The 17,821-nt window shown below is 45.0% G+C and overlaps 1 long non-coding RNA gene across 1 annotated transcript in view; it reads left to right on the top strand.

Moving 5' to 3' along the window:
* Positions 1-17,821, top strand: part of LOC148146142 (uncharacterized) — a 30,383-nt gene that overhangs the window by 9,633 nt on the left and 2,929 nt on the right. Inside the window, exon 2 of the long non-coding RNA XR_015760742.1 lies at positions 1,499-1,650. This is a non-coding gene — a long non-coding RNA (uncharacterized LOC148146142). The remainder of the gene's footprint in view (positions 1-1,498; positions 1,651-17,821) is intronic.

Genomic DNA, 17,821 nt, shown 5'->3' with positions numbered 1-17,821 from the left:
TAGCAAACGGACAGTAAGTGAGAGCTAAGCTGTAAACATGTTTGAGTCATAGAGGCACACAGCACAGAAACAGACCCTTTGGTCCAACTTGTCCATGCCAACCATACTTCCTAAACTAAACTAGTCCCATATTACTTGACACTCCTGCACATAAAAAAAAATGCAGTGCCAGAAATGGCAACAAAACAAATAATCACACTGGGTCATGTCCTTGTGCACATTGTGGTGTGACAGTCCTTGGAAGAATATCCAGTATTTTGCAGTGAATGCATGTAACATTAAACTGGAGAAATGATGTTCTACTCTGCCACACCAAATCTCAGCAGACCCCTCAAAGCACATCAATAGTTAGATGCAGTGTAAAACTTCTGTAACATTATCCCAGTGAACATTTCAATGTGAGGTACAGTCATAGAGATAAACAGCACAGAAACAGACCCAACTCATCCATGCTGACCAGATATCCAAACTTAATCCTGTCCCATTTGCCAGCACTAGGCCCATATCCCTCTAAACCCTTCCTATTCATATACTCATCCAGATGCCTCTTAATTGCTGTAATTGTACCAGCCTCTACCACTTCCTCTGGCAGCTCATTCCATAAGACACCACCCTCTGTGTGAAAAAGTTTTCCCTTAGACCCTTTTATATCTTTCCCCTCTCACCCTGAACCTATCTGTTCTAACTCTGGACTCCCCCACTCCAGGGAAAAGACCTTTTCTGTTAATCCTATCAATAATTTTATAAACCTCGATAAGGTCAGCCCTCAGTCTCCGATGCTCCAGGGAAAACAGCCCCAGCCTATTCAGCCTCTCCCTTTCGCTCAAACCTTCCAATCCTGGCAACATCCTTGTAAATTTTTTCTGAACCCTTTCAAGTTTCACAACATCCTTCCGATAGAAAGGAGACCAGAATTGCACACAGTATTCCAAAAGTGGCTTAACCAATATCCTGTAAGGCCGCAACATGACCTCCCAACTCCTGTACTCAATAGTCTAACCAGGAAAGGAAAGCATACCAGATGTGTTCTTCACTATCCTATTTGGGATGTTCGACTTCTTAACAATGAAAGCACAATGGGATTATCCAGTGTGAGTGGGTTCACATGAAGTATTCCTAGACAGCCATTACCAATGACATGAACTTTCTGTTCAGGGAGCCCTGAGTGTCCTTGAGTGACCTTCAATACAATACAATCTTCTACTTCTTTTGTTTTGCACCATATTTCTTTCTCTCGGACCTAAGAAGGAGCAATGGAGACTGTCCTCATCTAATCAGACTGTCCTGATCATCTCATCAGTTCTGATCACCATAGTCCATACATCTGGGGCTTCCTGGTTCAGGGCTACACCGCCCCTCTTTGAACTGACGCCCAATCAGACCCTTATCCAAGAGTGACAGAATTTGGCAGGAGCTGCTGCTCAAAAAAGTTAGGGTTTTGTATCTCTCATGTTCCTTCAATCACATACTGTTTCTCACCTGCACCTACTGCTGACAGGGAGAAAGTGAGCACTGCAGATGCTGGAGATCAGAGTCGAAGAGTGTGGTGCTGGAAAAGCACAGCAGGTCAGGCAGCATCCGAGGAGCAGGAGAACTGACGTCTTGAGCACAGGCTCCCCATCAGGAAGATGAAAAGCATATGCTTGAGAGGTACAGAAGGACAATTTGAATGATGTAATAATCGCTTCAGCCAATCCACAATAGCTTTGTACAGAAATTGGTAAAGCCTTGTTTACTTTCTGCTAACTTTCTGATTTGCTTTACTTGACACACTACCAGGGTTTCCAATTTGTTCTCTTCTCCCATACTGTCAACTGAAAAAGTTATCTCCTATTTTTAGTGATAAAACGAGTAACAAAAAAAGTAATTCTACCGTTTCCTTGTTCTGTGACACTACTGTTGTTAGTAAACAGCTTAACAATGATCTGCTCCCCTCCCTTGCTCCTGATATGCTGAACTTTGTTGCTGCTTTTCATATTTTCTTTGAGATTTCCCTCATGTTCTCTGTTTGTGCCCCTTATACATCTTGGTGTTAACTTCCTTAGATCAGCACTTTCTGACATGGTAGCTTATTTATTCATTGAGCGGGAAATAATACTTAATTCTAAATACTGATTGCGAACTTTTAAGTCACTAACTCATGGAGTCCAAGATCCCAAGTGCTTAGTGAGTCAAAAACAGGTCACAACTGATTCTTTGTTAAAAAAACGAGAAATTGGAGACAGGAAGGGTTTGTGAAAATGGAATTGATCTGGATCAATGCTTCAGCCTACTGACTTGTTAGAGATGACTGACACATTGTTGGGGGGAGACTGAACGTAAACTCAGGGAACAGTTCACTGAGCATCACAGCCGGGCCTGCAGGGGCCAACCTGATCTCCCAGCCACCACCCATTTCAATTTCCTGAACCACTGTCTTTCCCAAATGACTATCCTTGGCCTCCTCCATTGTCACAGTGAAACAAACCATAAATTAGAGGAACGGTTAGCACTGCTGCCTCACAGCACCAGGGTCCCAGGTTCGATTCTGGCCTTGGACGACTGGCTGTGTGGAGTTTGCACATTCTCTCCGTGTCTGCATGGGTTTCCTCCGGGTGCTCCGGTTCCTCCCACAGTCCAAAGATATGCAGTCCAAGTGAATTGGCCATGCCAAATTGCCCATAGTTTTAGGTGCATTAGTCAGAGGGAAATGGGTCTGGGTGGGTTACTCTTTGGAGGGTCGGTGTAGACTTGTTGGGCTGAAGGGCCTGTTTCCACACTGTAGGGAATCTAATTTAATCTAATCTAAAAAAACACTCCATCTTCTGCCTGGGCAGCCTACAGCCCGGAGGACTCAGCATTGAGTTCTCCAATTTCAAATAACCTCCCTCCCCATCCACCGACTGCCTTTCCACCTCCCTTCCACCCCTCCCTGCCACCAACCAGATTCATTCCTCCCCTTGACCACCCAGGTTGTCCCCTCTACCTGTGTTCACCTATCCCCACTTCATCACCCTGCCCCTGCCACCCCCTTTATTTGCAGCTCCCCCTACACCGACCTCAGTCCTGAAGAAGGGTTACACCCGAAACATTGACTTCTCCACCTCCTGATGCTGCCTGGCTTGCTGTGTTCTTCCAGCCTCCTGCCTGTCTACATTAAAAAATAAGACATCCTTCTGACATGTGCATCACTAAGTAGAGTTTTTTTTTGTATTTGTTAGAAGACACTGGGCAGAATCTTGTGCCTCCCCCTGTGCTGAGTTTGGTGACAGGAGCATTTAATCAGTGGGAAAGATGCAGGGCAGGAGTCTTTGTTGTGGTATCCTTTTAGGATTTTCTTGTAGGTTCCATTTTGCTTCAGTAATTCCTTGACGATTTGATGTAGTTTCATAGTAACACCACCTTCTGTACTTGTGTTGTCATATTGATTCAGACTCACATAGAAGCAGAATTAGAAAAAAAAAATCAAATCTCCTCACTAATTGGCTATGCTCCGTTAAATCTAAAGCTTCAATGTATAGGGAAGGTTTAATGTCTCAGACACCACAGTATTTAAATGGGCACAATACAACAGGCATAAGTTAGCAACAAACTTTATTTCTTAAAAAATTATCTGATACACATCTGTACATAAGTCATCAGACAAACACACTTCGTGCAGACATAGAACCACAGAAAATAGAAACAAGAGGCCACTCAGCCCTTTAGGCTTGTTTTGCCATTCAATATGATCATGGCTGATCATCCAACTCAGTCCCTCGTTTCTGCTTTCTCCCCATACCCTTTGATCCCTTTAGCCCTAAGAACTAAAGTTTTGGCTTCAACCACACTGTGCAGCAGGGAGTATCACAGTCTCACCTCACTCTTGGAATGAAGAAATTTCTCATTTCAGTCCTAAATGCACCCTGTATCTTTAAGCTGTGACCCCTGGTTCTGGATTTACAGGTCATTGGGAACATCCTTCCTACATTTATCCAGCCGAGTTCTGTTAGAATTTTATATGTTTCTATTCATTCTGCTAAACTCCAATGAACATAGTGCTAACTTAATCAGATGGGCCAATGGGATGAGGAGTGGCAGATAGAGTTTACTTTAGAAAAATGTGAGGTGTTGCATTTTGGAAAAGCCAATCAGAGTAGGACTTATACATTTAATGGTAGGGTCCAGGAGAGTATTGCCGCACAAAGAGACCTTGAAGTGCCGTTTCATAGTTCCTTGAAAGTGGAGTCACTTTTGAAAACAATCATGAAGAAGGCATTTGGTATGCTTTCCTTTATTAGTCAGTGCATTGAGTGTAGGAGTTGGAAGGTCATGTTGCAGCTGTACCAGACATTGGTTAGGCCACTTTTGGAATACTGCATTCAATTGTAGTTTCACTGCTATAAGAAAGATGTTGTGAAACTTATAAAGGGTTCAGAAAAGATTTACCAGGATGTATCCAGGATTGGAGGATTTGAGGTATAGCGAGAGGCTGAATAGGCTGGGGCTATTTTCCCTGGAGGCTGAGGAGTAACCTTATAGAGGTTTATAAAATCATGAGAGGTATGGATAGGGCAAATATCCAAGGTTTCTGCCCCAAGGTAGGAGAGTCCAAAACTAGGTTTAAGGTGAGAGGGGAAAGATTTAATGGAGACCTCAGGGGCAACTTTTTGCCACAGAGGGTAGTGCGTGTATGGAATGAGCTGCCAGCGGAGGTGGTGGAGGCTGGTACAATTACAACATTTAAAAAGCAGCTGGATAGGTATGTGCATATGAAGGGTTTAGAGGGATATGGGCCAAATGCTGGCAAATGGGACTAGATTAATTGAGAATATCAGGTCAACATGGATGTTTGGACCGAAGTGTCTATTTCCATGCTGTACATCTCTACGACTCTATGACTTCGTGGCTGCAACTTGTGGAAAACCCTTTGTGCTACATGTTTGACATGTTATTAACATTGTAAATATTAGTTTAATTGTAAAGGCAAGGAGTACCATAGTGGCAGGAACTGATTTGTTTTGCACGTTACATGACTGTTCAAGGTTGACACTACATATGTAGTTTTATTTTTAAAAAAGTTTATTTTTCAAGAACAAAAATTGAGAATAAAAGAATCCTGAGACTGAGAGTGGGAAGAGGAAAGCTCAGCTGTAGCCATTCAGCTGTAAAGTGGATTCAGTCAGAACCATGGAGATGCATGTGACAGATAATCCCAGGGGTCTAAGGAGTTCAGAGTTCAGCATTCCAGAAGTTAATGCTTCTGTCCAAGGGGTTTCCAAGAAGATTGGCATATGATGTCACTCCCGAGTTTGGTAAGCTACTTACCAAACTGATTATTCAAAACTATTAACTTACAAAAACACAAGAGTTGGCCATTCAACATGTCAGCTACATAAAGAATTAAAGTAATCTCAACAATTGCAGTAATGCAGATCCCGTTCACCATGTCGGTTAACTCATAAATACAGTGAATTGCCTGCTCAGTCTTTGCTACATGATTTTTTAAGTAACTCTGTCCTGAACTGCATTTTTTGATTAAGGCAAGTATCGCAGCAATAGTCAGAGATGAAATAATTTAAGGATCATCCAATGAGGCTTTGTGGGTGGAGCTAAGAAATAAGAAGGGGTTGGTGATGTTATTGGGGTTGTACTATAGGACCCCAAATAGTTAATGGAAATTAGAAGAACAAATATGCAGGAAGATTGGGAAGATTTGCAGGAGCAATAGGGTTGTCATAGCAGGGGATTTTAATTTTCCTAACATAGACTGGCACTGCCAGAGCATTAACAGCATAGCTGGGATGGAGTTTGTTCCTGAAAGTGCATTCAGAAAAGTTTCCTCAAGCAGTATACAGAGGGTCCTATTCAGGCAGGGGCAAAACTCAACCTGGAAGAGTGGAAGGGCTATAGTTGTAGAGGATTCAATTATAAGGGGTGTAAATAGGTGGTTCTGTGGTCGAAAATGAGACTCCCGAATGGTATGTTGCCTCCCAGGTCCACGAGTCAGGGATGTCTCAAACTGACTGCAGAACATTTTGAAGGGGGAGAGTGAACAGCCAGTTGTCATGGTGCATAGAGACACCGATGATATAGGTAAAAAATGGGATGAGGTCCTATAAACAGAATTTTGGGTGTTCGGTGATCAAACACTGCAAAAACCCATGTAAAACTCGATAAAACTCCGAAAGCTAGTGCTTCCAAATAAACCTGTTGGTCTATAACCTGGTGTTGTGTGATTTTTAACCAAGTTAAAAAGTAGGACCTCAGAAGTAGTAACCTCAGGACTGCTACCAGTGCCACGTGCTAGTCAGGATAGAAATGAAAGAATAAGCAGGATGAATGCGTGGCTCAAGAGATGGTGCAGGAGGAAGGGGTTCACATTGGGACCGGTTCTGGGGGAAGTGGGCCTATTACAAATTGGATGGTCTATACCTGGGCTGGACTGGAACCAATGACCTAGGGGGTGCTTTTGCTAATGCTGTTGGGGAGAGTTTAAACTAATATGGCTGGTGGGGGGGGGGGGGGTGGGGGGGGGGTGGGGGGAGAGAACCAAATGAGTGGTTAGTGGACAGTATAGGAGGTAGTAACTAAAGCCTGTAAGGAACTAGCTAGTGAAGTCAGCGTGACTAAGGGGAAGAGTAGGCAGGGAGCAGATGATGAATGCAAAGGGACTGTTGGTCTGAGGTGCACTTGTTTTAATGCGAGAAGTGTAGTAAGCAAGCCAGATGAACTTGGGGCTTGGATTAGTACCTGGGAGTATGATGTTATCGCAATTATTGAGACTTGGTTGAGGGAAGGGCATGATTGGCAACTAAATATCCCAGGATATGGATGCTTCATGTGGGATAGAGAGAGAGGTAAAGAGGGTAGAGGAGTTGCATTACTAGTCAGAGAGGATATCACAGCTGCACTGAAGGAGGGCACTATGGAGGACTTGAGCAGTGAGGCAACATGGGCAGAGCTCAGAAATAGGAAGGGTGCAGTAACAAAGTTTGGCCTCCCAATGCGAGTGTGAGATAGAGGTACAAATATGTAAATATATTTTGGAAAGATGTAGGAGCAACAGGATGGTGGTGATGGGAGATTTTAATTTTCCCAACATTGACTGACTGGGATTCACTGAGTGTTAGAGGTCTAGTGGAGCAGAATTTGTGAGGAGCATAGAGCAGTATGTGAATAGTCCAACTCGGGAAGGGGTCGTACTGGACCTAGTGTTGGGGAACGAGGCCGGCAGTTGAAGTTTCAGTCGGGGATTACTATGGGAATAGTGATCAGAATTCCATAAGTTTTAGAATACTCATGGACAAAGACGAGAGTGGTCCTAAAGGAAGAATGCTAAATTGGGGGAAAGCCAACTATTGCAAAATTTGACAGGAGCTAGTGAATGTGGATTGGGAGCAGCTGTTTGAAGGTAAATCCACATTTGATATGTGGAATGCTTTTAAAGAGAGGTTGATTAGGGTGCAGGACAGACATGCTCCTGTGAAAATGAGGGATAGAAATAGCAGGACTAGGGAACCATAGATGACAGATGAAATTATGAGACTAGCTAAGAGTAAAAACAAAGCATACATAAGGTCGAGGTGACTGAAAACAGAAAAAGCTTTGGAAGAATATTGTGAAAGGAGGACCAATCTGAAATGAGGAATTAAGGGGGTCATGAAATATCTTTAGCAAATAGGTTAAGGAAAATGCCAAAGCCTTTTTTACTCCAAGCTGTGTTTTTGTGATCTCTAACCTATTGGGTAAATTTCTCTGACACTTTTATTCGTATGAAAGGAGCAAGATGGTAATGAGAGAAAGAGTTGGCCCACTCAAGGACAAAGGAGGAAAGTTATGTGTGGAGTCAGAGAAAATGGGTGAGATTCTTAACGAGTACTTTGCCGTCGGTATTCACCAAGGAGAGGCACATGACAGATAGAGTCATAGAGATGTACAGCATGGAAACAGACCCTGCGGTCCAACCTGTCCATGCCGACCAGATATCCCAACCCAATGTAGTCCCACCTGCCAGCACCCGGCCCATATCCCTCCAAACCCTTCCTATTCATATACTCATCCAAATGCCTCTTAAATGTCGCAATTGTACCAGCCTCTGGCAGCTCATTCCATACATGTACCACCCTCTGCGTGAAAAAGTTGCCCCGTAGGTCTCTTTTATATCTTTCCCCTCTCACCCTAAACCTATGCCCTCTAGTTCTGGACTCCCTGAACCCAGGGAAAAGACTTTGCCTATTTATCCTATCCATGCCCCTTTTAATTTTGTAAACCTCTATAAGGTCACCCCTCAGCCTCCGATGCTCCAGGGAAAACAGCCCCAGCCTGTTCAGCCTCTCCCTGTAGCTCAGATCCTCCAACCCTGGCAACATCCTTGTAAATCTTTTCTGAACCCTTTCAAGTTTCACAACATCTTTCCGATAGGAAGGAGACCAGAATTGCACGCAATATTCTAACAGTGGCCTAGCCAATGTCCTGTACAGCTGCAACATGACCTCCCAACTCCAATACGCTGACCAATAAAGGAAAGCATACCAAATGCCTTCTTCGCTATCCTATCTACCTGCGACTCCACTTTCAAGGAGCTATGAATCTGCACTCCAAGGTCTCTTTGTTCAGCAACACTCCCTAGGACCTTACCATTAAGTATATAAGTCCTGCTAAGATTTGCTTTCCCAAAATGCAGCACCTCGCATTTATCTGAATTAAACTCCATCTGCCACTTCTCAGCCCATTGGCCCATCTGGTCCAGATTCTGTTGTAATCTGAGGTAACCCTCTTCGCTGTCCATTACACCTCCAATTTTGGTGTCATCTGCAAACTCACTAACTGTACCTCTTATACTCGCATCCAAATCATTTATGTAAATGACAAAAAGTAGAGGGCCCAGCACCGATCCTTGTAGCACCCCACTGGTCACAGGCCTCCAGTCTGAAAAACAACCCTCCACCACCACCCTCTGTCTTCTACCTTTGAGCCAGTTCTGTATCCAAATGGCTAGTTCTCCCTGTATTCCATGAGATCTAACCTTGCTAATCAGTCTCCCATGGGGAACCTTGTCGAACGCCTTACTGAAGTCCATATAGATCACATCTACTGCTCTGCCATCATCAATCTTCTTTGTTACTTCTTCAAAAAACTCAATCAAGTTTGTGAGACATGATTTCCCATGCACAAAGCCATGTTGACTATCCCAAATCAGTCCTTGCCTTTCCAAATACATGTACATCCTGTCCCTCAGGATTCCCTCCAACAACTTGCCCACCACTGAGGTCAGGCTCACCGGTCTATAGTTCCCTGGCTTGTCTTTACTGCCCTTCTTAAACAATGGCACCACGTTAGCCAACCTCCAGTCTTCAGGCACCTCACCTGTGACTATTGATGATACAAATATCTCAGCAAGAGGCCCAGCAATCACTTCTCTAGCTTCCCACAGAGTTCTCGGGTACACCTGATCAGGTCCTGTGGATTTATCCACTTTTAACCGTTTCAAGACATCCAGCACTTACTCCTCTGTAATCTGGACATTTTGCAAGATGTCACCATCTATTTCCCTACAGTCTATATCTTCCATATCCTATTCCACAGTAAATACTGATGCAAAATATTCATTTAGCATCTCTCCCATTTTCTGTGTCTCCACACAAAGGCCGCCTTGCTGATCTTTGAGGGGCCCTATTCTCTCCCTAGTTACCCTTTTGTCCTTAATTCTATTTGCCAAAGCTATCTCATGTCCCCGGTTTGCTCTCCTGATTTCCCTCTTAAGTATACTGCTACTTTCTTTATACTCTTCTAAGGATTCACTTGATCTATCCTGTCTATACCTGACATATGCTTTCTACTTTTTCTTAACCAAACTCTCAATTTCTTTCGTCATCCAGCATTCCCTATACCTATCAGCCTTCCCTTTCACCCTGACAGGAATATACTTTCTCTGGATTCTTGTTATCTCACTTCTGAAGGCTTCCCATTTTCCAGCTGTCCCTTTACCTGCGAACATCTGCCTCCAATCAGCTTTCAAAAGTTCTTGCCTAATACCGTCAAAATTGGCCTTTCTCCAGTTTAGAACTTCAACTTTTAGACCTGGTCTATCCTTTTCCATCACTATTTTAAAATGAATAGAATTATGGTCGCTGGCCCCAAAGTGCTCCCCCACTGACACCTCAGTCACCTGCCCTGCCTTATTTCCCAAGAGTAGGTCAAGTTTTGCACCTTCTCTAGTAGGTACATTCACATACTGAATCAGAAAATTGTCTTGTACACACTTAAGAAATTCCTCTCCATCTAAACCTTTAACACTATGGCAGTCCCAGTCGATGTCTGGAAAGTTAAAATCCCCTACCATAACTACCCTATTATTCTTACAGATAGCTGAGATCTCCTTACAAGTTTGTTTCTCAATTTTCTCTGACTATTCGGGAGTCTATAATACAATCCCAATAAGGTGATCATCCCTTTCTTATTTCTCAGTTCCACCCAAATAACTTCCCTGGATGTATTTCCGGGAATATCCTCCCTCAGCACAGCTGTAATGCTATCCCTTATCAAAAATACCACGCTCCCCCTCCTCTCTTGCCTCCCTTTCTATCCTTCCTGTAGCATTTGTATCCTGGAACATTAGGCTGCCAGTCCTGCCCATCCCTGAGCCATGTTTCTGTAATTGCTATGATATTCCAGTCCAATGTTTCTAACCATGCCCTGAGTTCATCTGCCTTCCCTGTTAGGCCCCTTGCATTGAAATAAATGCAGTTTAATTTATTAGTCCTACCTTGGCCCTGACTGTTTGACTCGCTTCTGTTCTCAGCTGTACCCGTCTCAGATCGATCTCTTTCCTCACTATCTCTTCGGGTCCTACCCCCACCTTACGAGTTTAAATTCTCCCAAGCAGTTCTAGCAAATTTCCCTGCCAGTATATTAGTCCCCTTACAATTTAGGTGCAATCCGTCCTTCTTGTGGGCGGCACGGTGACACAGTGGTTAGCGCTGCTGCCTCGCAGCGCCAGAGACCCCGGTTCAATACCCGCCTCAGGTGACTCTCTGTGTGGAGTTTGCACATTCTCCCCGCGTCTGCGTGGGTTTCCACCGGGTGCTCTGGTTTCCTCCCACAATCCAAAAATGTGCAGGTCAGGTGAATTGGCCACGCTAAATTGCCCTTTGTGTTAGGTGAAGGGGTAAATGTAGGAGAATGGGTCTGGGTGGGTTACGCTTCGGCGGGTCGGTGTGGACTTGTTGGGCCGAAGGGCCTGTTTCCACACTGTAGGAAATCTAATCTAATCTAATCTTGTACAGGTCACTTCTACCCCAAAAGAGAATCCAATGATCCAAAAATGTGAATCCTTCTCCCACACACCAGCTCCTCAGTCATGCATTCATCTGCTCTACCCTCCTATTCCTGCCCTCACTAGCTCGTAGCACTGGGAGTAATCCAGATATTACTACCCTTGAGGACCTCCTTTTTAAATTTCTGCCTAACTCTCTGTAATCTCCCTTCAGAGTCTCAACCTTTTCCCTTCCAATGTCATTGGTTCTAATGTGGACAATGACCTCCTGCTGGCCCCTCTCCCCCGTGAGAACATTCTGCACCCTCTCAGAGACATCCTTGATCCTGGCACCAGGGTAACAACACACCATTCTGCTTTTTCTCTTCTGGCCACAGAAACATCTGTCTGTACCTCTGACTACAGAATCCCCTAACACAATTGATCTCTTGGAAGCCAACGTACCCCTCGTTGCATTAGAGCCAGTCTCAATACCAGAAACTTGGCTGTTCATGCTACGTTCACCTGAGAATCCATCACCCCCTACATTTTCCAAAACAGCATACCTGTTTGAAATGGGTATATCCACAAAAGACTTCTGCCCTAGGTGCCGACCTCTCTTACCCTTCCTGGAGTTAACCCATCTATGTGACTGTATCTGAGACTTCCCCCCTTCCTATAAATGCCATCTATCACATACTGTTGCTGTTGCCAATTCCTCATCGCTTCTATCTGTCTCTCCAACTGATCCACTCGATCTGATAAGATTCGCATCCAACAGCATTTATGGCAGATATAATCCGCAGTAACCCTTAAACTCTCTTTAAACTCCCACATCTGACAAGAAGTACATATCTCTGCAAAGGTAATTTTTGCTCCTTCACAATCTACAGACACAGAAAATAACACCGTCTTATACCTCAACAAACACTGCCCCAGGTTAAATTAATAGCTATGGCTTATATTTTAAGTTTAATCAAGAGACTTATCTCCAAAAACATATAATCACGAAAGAATCCACTACACTCACTATTGCAGCCTTTCTCTTGGACAGACTTAAAACAATTAACTTATCTGATTCTGTGCTGTGAACTTCACCCAACAGTTCCTCCAAGATTAGTTGTGAATTTCACTGTTTGTTAATTTTCCCAGATACACTCCGATGTCCAACGATACACGAATTCAAACACTAAAGGTGGTGACTGTGCAGGTTCTTTCTCTCTCTCTCTCTCTCTCTCCTGCACTGTCCTCACCATGTGCTTCCTTTGTCTGCTCTTCTCCCTTTTAAACTGCTGTTGTTTTGACTTTTTTTCCCAAAGTTCCAAAACAATGCAACAGCATATAAAACAGTAATTGCTGCTCCTGGAATTCAAGGAAATCACCTCCAACACCTAAAATACCTCAAAAAAAGGAGCAGCTCTTACAGCCAGAAATTTTTCCCATCCTCCATCTTGGATTACCCAGAATGAGGTTAGGGATAGAGGTTTGATTACTCTAGGTCAAGTCAGCATAAGGAGGGAGGAAGTGTTAGGTATTCTAAAAGGCATTAAGATGGATGGGATCTATCCCAGGTTACTGAGGGAAGCAAGAGAGGAAGTAGCTGGGGCCATAATAGATATCTGTACAGCATCCTTGAACACTGATGAGGTCTCGGAGGACTGGAGAATTGCTAATGTTGCCCCCTTGTTTAAGAAGGGTAGCAGGGATAATCCAGTAATTACAGACCTGTGAGTCTGATGTCAGTGGTAGGGAAGCTGCTGGAGAAGATACTGAGGGATAGGATCTATTTACATTTGGAAGAAAATGGGCTTATTAGTGATAGGCAACATGGTTTTGTATACGGAAGGTCATGTCTTACCAACTTAATAGAATTCTTTTAGGAAGTGACAAAGTTGATTGATGAGGGAAGGGCTGTAGATGTTATATACATGGACTTTAGTAAGGCATTTAATAAGATTCGCCATGGTAGGCTGATGGAGAAAGTGAAGTCGCATAGGGCCAGGCTGTACTAGCTAGATGGATAGAGAACTGGCTGGGCAGCAGGAGAGAGAGAGTTGTAGTGGAAGGGAATTTCTTAAAATGGAGACCTGTGACCAGTGGTGTTCCAAAGGGATCCATGCTGGGACCACTGTTGTTTGTGATATACATAAATGATTTGGAGGGAGGTATAGGTGGTCTGATTAGCAAGTTTGCAGATGACACTACGATTGGCGGAGTAGCAGGCAGCGAAGGGGGACTGTCAGCGAATGCAGCAGAATATAGATAGAGTGGAGAGCTGGGAAGAGAAATGGCAGATGGAGTTCAATGTGGGCAAATGCGAAGTGATGCATTTTGGAAGATCCAATTCAAGAGCGAACTATATGGTAAATGGAAAAGGCCTGGGGAAAACTGATGTACAGAGAGATCTGGGTGTTCATTGTACCCTGAAGGTGGCAATGCAGATCAATAGAGTGGTCAAGAAGGCATCCGACATGCTTTCCATCATCAGACGGGGTATTGAGTACAGGAGTTGGCAGGTCATGTTACAGTTGTACAGGACTTTGGTTCAGCCAAATTTGGAAAACTGCGTACAGTTCTGATCGCCACATTACCAAAAGGATGTGGATGCTTTGGAGAGGGTGCAGAGGAGGTTCACCAGGATGTTGCCTGGTATGGAGGGTGCTAGCTTTGAAGAGAGGTTGAGTAGGTTAGGATTATTTTTATTAGAAAGACGGAGGTTGAGGGGGGACCTGATTGAGGTCTACAAAATCATGAGCGGTAGAGACAGGGTGGATAGCAAGAAGCTTTTTCCCAGAGTGTGGGATGCAAGTATTAGGGGTCATGAGTTCAAGGTGAGAGGAGAAAAGTTTAAAGGAGAGTTCTTTATGAGAGGCTGGTAGGTGCCTGGAACACGTTGCCAGCAGAGGTAGTAGAGGCAGGCACGATAGCATCATTTAAGATGTATCTAGGCAGATACATGGATGAGCAGGGAGCAGAGGGATACAGATCCTTAGAAAATAGGAAACAGGTTTAGATAGAGGATCTGGATCAACGCAGGAGGGCTGAAGGGTCTGTTCCTGTGCTGTAACTTTCTTTCTTCTTTGTTCTTTGTACTCTTGGGAAATAGGGCAGGACAGGTGACCCAGGTGACAGTGGGGGAGCACTTTGGATGCAATTATGATAGTTCTATTAATTTTAAGATAGTTATGGAGAGGGACAAAACTGGTCCACAAATTTAAGTTCTAAATTGGAGCAAGGCAAATTTTGATGAAATTAGCCAGGAGCTTGCAGGGCTTGATTGGAGTTGTTTGTTTGCAGGCAAAGGGACCTCTGGCAAGTGGGAGGTCTTTAAAAGTAACATAGCTAGAGATCAAGGTCTACATGTTCCTGTGAGGGTGAAAGGCAAGGTTGGCAGGAACAGGGAACCCTGAATGACAAAAGATCCTCATTTCATCAAGGGGAAGTTATGCTTGAATTCTCTGTGGAAGTAACAAGTAGGCTAGATCAAGGAGAGCCAGTGGGTGTTATCTACCTGGACTTCAAGAAGGTCATTGCCAAGGTGCTGCACAGGAGGCCGTGGATTAAGATAAGGGCCCATGGTGTTAGAGGTAAGGCACTATCATAGATAGAAGCCTGGCTGTCTGGCAGAAAGCAGAGAATGGGGATAAAAGGGTCTTTCTCAGGATGGCAGCTGGTGACAAGTGGTGTTCCGCAAGGCTCAGTGTTGGGACCACAACTTTTCACTTTATACATTAATGATCTCAATGAAGGAACTGAGGGCATTCTGGCTAAGGTTGCAGACCGCACAAAGACTGGTAGAGGGACAGGTAGCATTGAGGAGGCGGGAGACTGCAGAAGGATTTAACAGGTTAGAGGAGTAGGCAAAAAATCACAGATGGAGTACAACATGGAAAAGTGTGAGGTCATGCACTTTGGTAGGAACAACAGAAGCATGGACTATTTTCTAAATGGGGAGAAAATTCAGAAGTCTGAAGTGCAAAGAGACTTGGGAGTTCTAGTTCAGATTTCTCTCAAGATGAACTTGCAGGTTGAGTTAGTAGCTAGGAAGGCAAATGCAATGTTGGCATTTATTTTCAGAGGACTTGAATATAAAAGCAGGGATGTATTTCTAAGGCTCTAGTCAGACCACACTTGGAGTATTGTGTGCGGTTTTGGGCCCCATATCTCAGGATGGATGTACAGGCCTTGGAGCATGTTCAGAGGAGGTTCACGAGAATGATCCCAGGAATGAAAAGCTTAACATATGAGGAACATTTGAGGATTCTGGGTCTGCACTCGATAAGAGTTTAGCAGGATGAGGGTGGATCTAATTGAAACATACTGAGTACTGAATGGCCTGGACAGAATGGAAGTTGTTTCCGTTGGTAGGAGAAACTAGGACTAGAGGGCACAGCCTTAGGTAAAGGGAAGACCTTTTACAATGGAGATAAGGAGAAACTTCTTCAGCCAGAGAGTAGTGAATCTTATGGAATTCATTGCCACAGAATGCTGTGGAGGCCAGGTCATTGAGTATATTTAAGATTGAGACAGATAGGTTCATGAATATCAAAGGGAAGAAGGGTTATGAGAAGAAAGCTGGAGAATGGGGTTGAGAAACTTATCATCCATGATTGAATGAGCCCTTCATCCATGAGTCCTTCATCAGGAGTCAGGCTTGTGGACCGGGGCGGCTGAGAATAAATGGGATGGGGAGTGGGGCTGGGAGGGAAGAGGTAGCTGGAAATGTAATAGTTAGGTGAAGTTGGAGATGAAAGTGATAAGTCAGTGAGGAGGATGGAGCAGATAGACTGGAAGGAAGATGGACAGGTAGCACCGTTCAAGAGGGCAGTGCCAAGTTGGAAGGTTGGGACTGGGACAAGGCAGATAGAGGGGAAATGAGGAAACTAGTGAAATCCACATTGATCCCATGTGGTTGAAGAGTCCCAAGGCGGAAGACGAGGCGTTCTTCCACCAGGAGTCGGAATGTTAGGATTTGGCAATAGAGGCGGCCCAAGACCTGCACGTCCATGGCGGAGTGGGAGGGGGAGTTAAAGTGTTCAGCCATAGGGCAGTGGGGTTGGTGGGTGCGGGTGTCCCAGAGATGTCCTCTGAAACGATCCGCAAGTTGGCGTCCTAACTACCCGACATAGAGGAGACCACATCGGGTGCAACGGATACAGTAGACAGCATGTGTGGAAGTACAGGTAAATTTCTGTCAGATGTGGAAGGATCCTTTGGGGCCTTGGACAGAGGTGAGGGGGTAGGTGTGGGCGCAGGTTTTTCAATTCTTGCGGTAGCAGGGGAAGGTGCTAGGAGGGAAGAGTGGGTTGGTGGGAGCCGTGGACCTGACAAGGGAGTTCTCTCAGAAACACAGACAGAGGTGGGGATGGAAATATATCTCTGGTGGTGGGGTCTGTTTATAGGTGGAGGATGATGCGATGTATCCAGAGGTTGTATCCAGTGGAAGGGGAGGACCCGGGGATTCTGTCCTTGTTGCGATTGGAGGGATGGGGTTCAAGGACATAGGTGCGGGAAGTGGAGGAGGAGATGCACTAGAGGGCATCGTTGACCATGCGGGAGGGGAAGTTGAGGAGGCCATCTGGGATGTTCTACGGTGGAATTGGTCCTCCTGGGATCACTTGTGGCGGAGGCAGATGAATTGGGAATAAGGGATAGTGTTTTTATCGGAGACAGGGTGAGAGGAGGTGTAGTCCAAGTAGTTGTGGAATCAGTGGGTTTGTAGTGGATGTCCATGTTGAGTTGGTCATCGGAAATGGAAATGGAGAGGTCCAGGAAGGGGAGGGAGGTGTCTGAGATATAGCAGGTGAACTTGAGGTCAGGGTGGAAGGTTTTTGTGAAGTTGATGAATTGTTCCCTCCTCATGGGAGCAGAGGTTGCACCGATTCTGTCATCAATGTAGCGGAGGAAAAGGTGGGGGATAGGCCAGTGTAGCTGCGGGAGATGGACAGTTCCAGGTACCCAACGAACAGGCAGGTATAGCTGGGGCCCAAGCAGATACGCATGGCTACCCCTTTGGTCTAGAGGAAGTTGGAGGATTGGAAGGAGAAATTGTTGAGGGTAAGGACCAGTTCAGCCAGTCAAATGAGAGTGTCAGTGTTGGGTTGGCGTGAGAGGAAGAAATGGAGGGCTTGGAGGCCTTCGTCATGGCAGATAGATGTGTTCAGGCACTGGATGACCATGTTGAAGATGAGACGTTGGGGGCCAGGGAAACAAAAGTAATTTAAGAGATTGAGGGCATGGGTGGTGTCGCAAATGTAAGTGGGGAGTTCCTGGACTAAGGGGGACAGGGCGGTGTCAAGGTGTGCAGAGATACGTTCAGTGGGTCAGGAGCAGGCTGAGACAACGGGTTGACCGGGGTAGTCAGGTTTGTGAATCTTTGGTAGGTGGTAGAATCGGGCGGTGCAGGATTCCCAGACGATGAGGTTGGAAGCTGTGGATGGGAGATCCCCAGAGGTGAAGAAGTTGTGGATGGCGTGGGAGATGATGGTTTGGTGATTGGAGATGAGGCTGTGGTCGAGAGGGCAGTAGAAGGAGGTGTCCATGAGTTGGCGTCTGGCTTCAGCCATACAGAGGTTGATGCACCAAACTACCACAGTGCCCCCTTTG

Source organism: Chiloscyllium plagiosum, unplaced genomic scaffold (genome assembly GCF_037043375.1).
Source record: "Chiloscyllium plagiosum isolate Xiang-an unplaced genomic scaffold, Cpla_swu_hap1 HiC_scaffold_21, whole genome shotgun sequence".
Taxonomy (NCBI): Eukaryota; Metazoa; Chordata; class Chondrichthyes; order Orectolobiformes; family Hemiscylliidae; genus Chiloscyllium; species Chiloscyllium plagiosum.
Note: the sequence above shows the minus strand (reverse complement) of the source record. Positions and strands in the feature narration are given on the sequence as shown.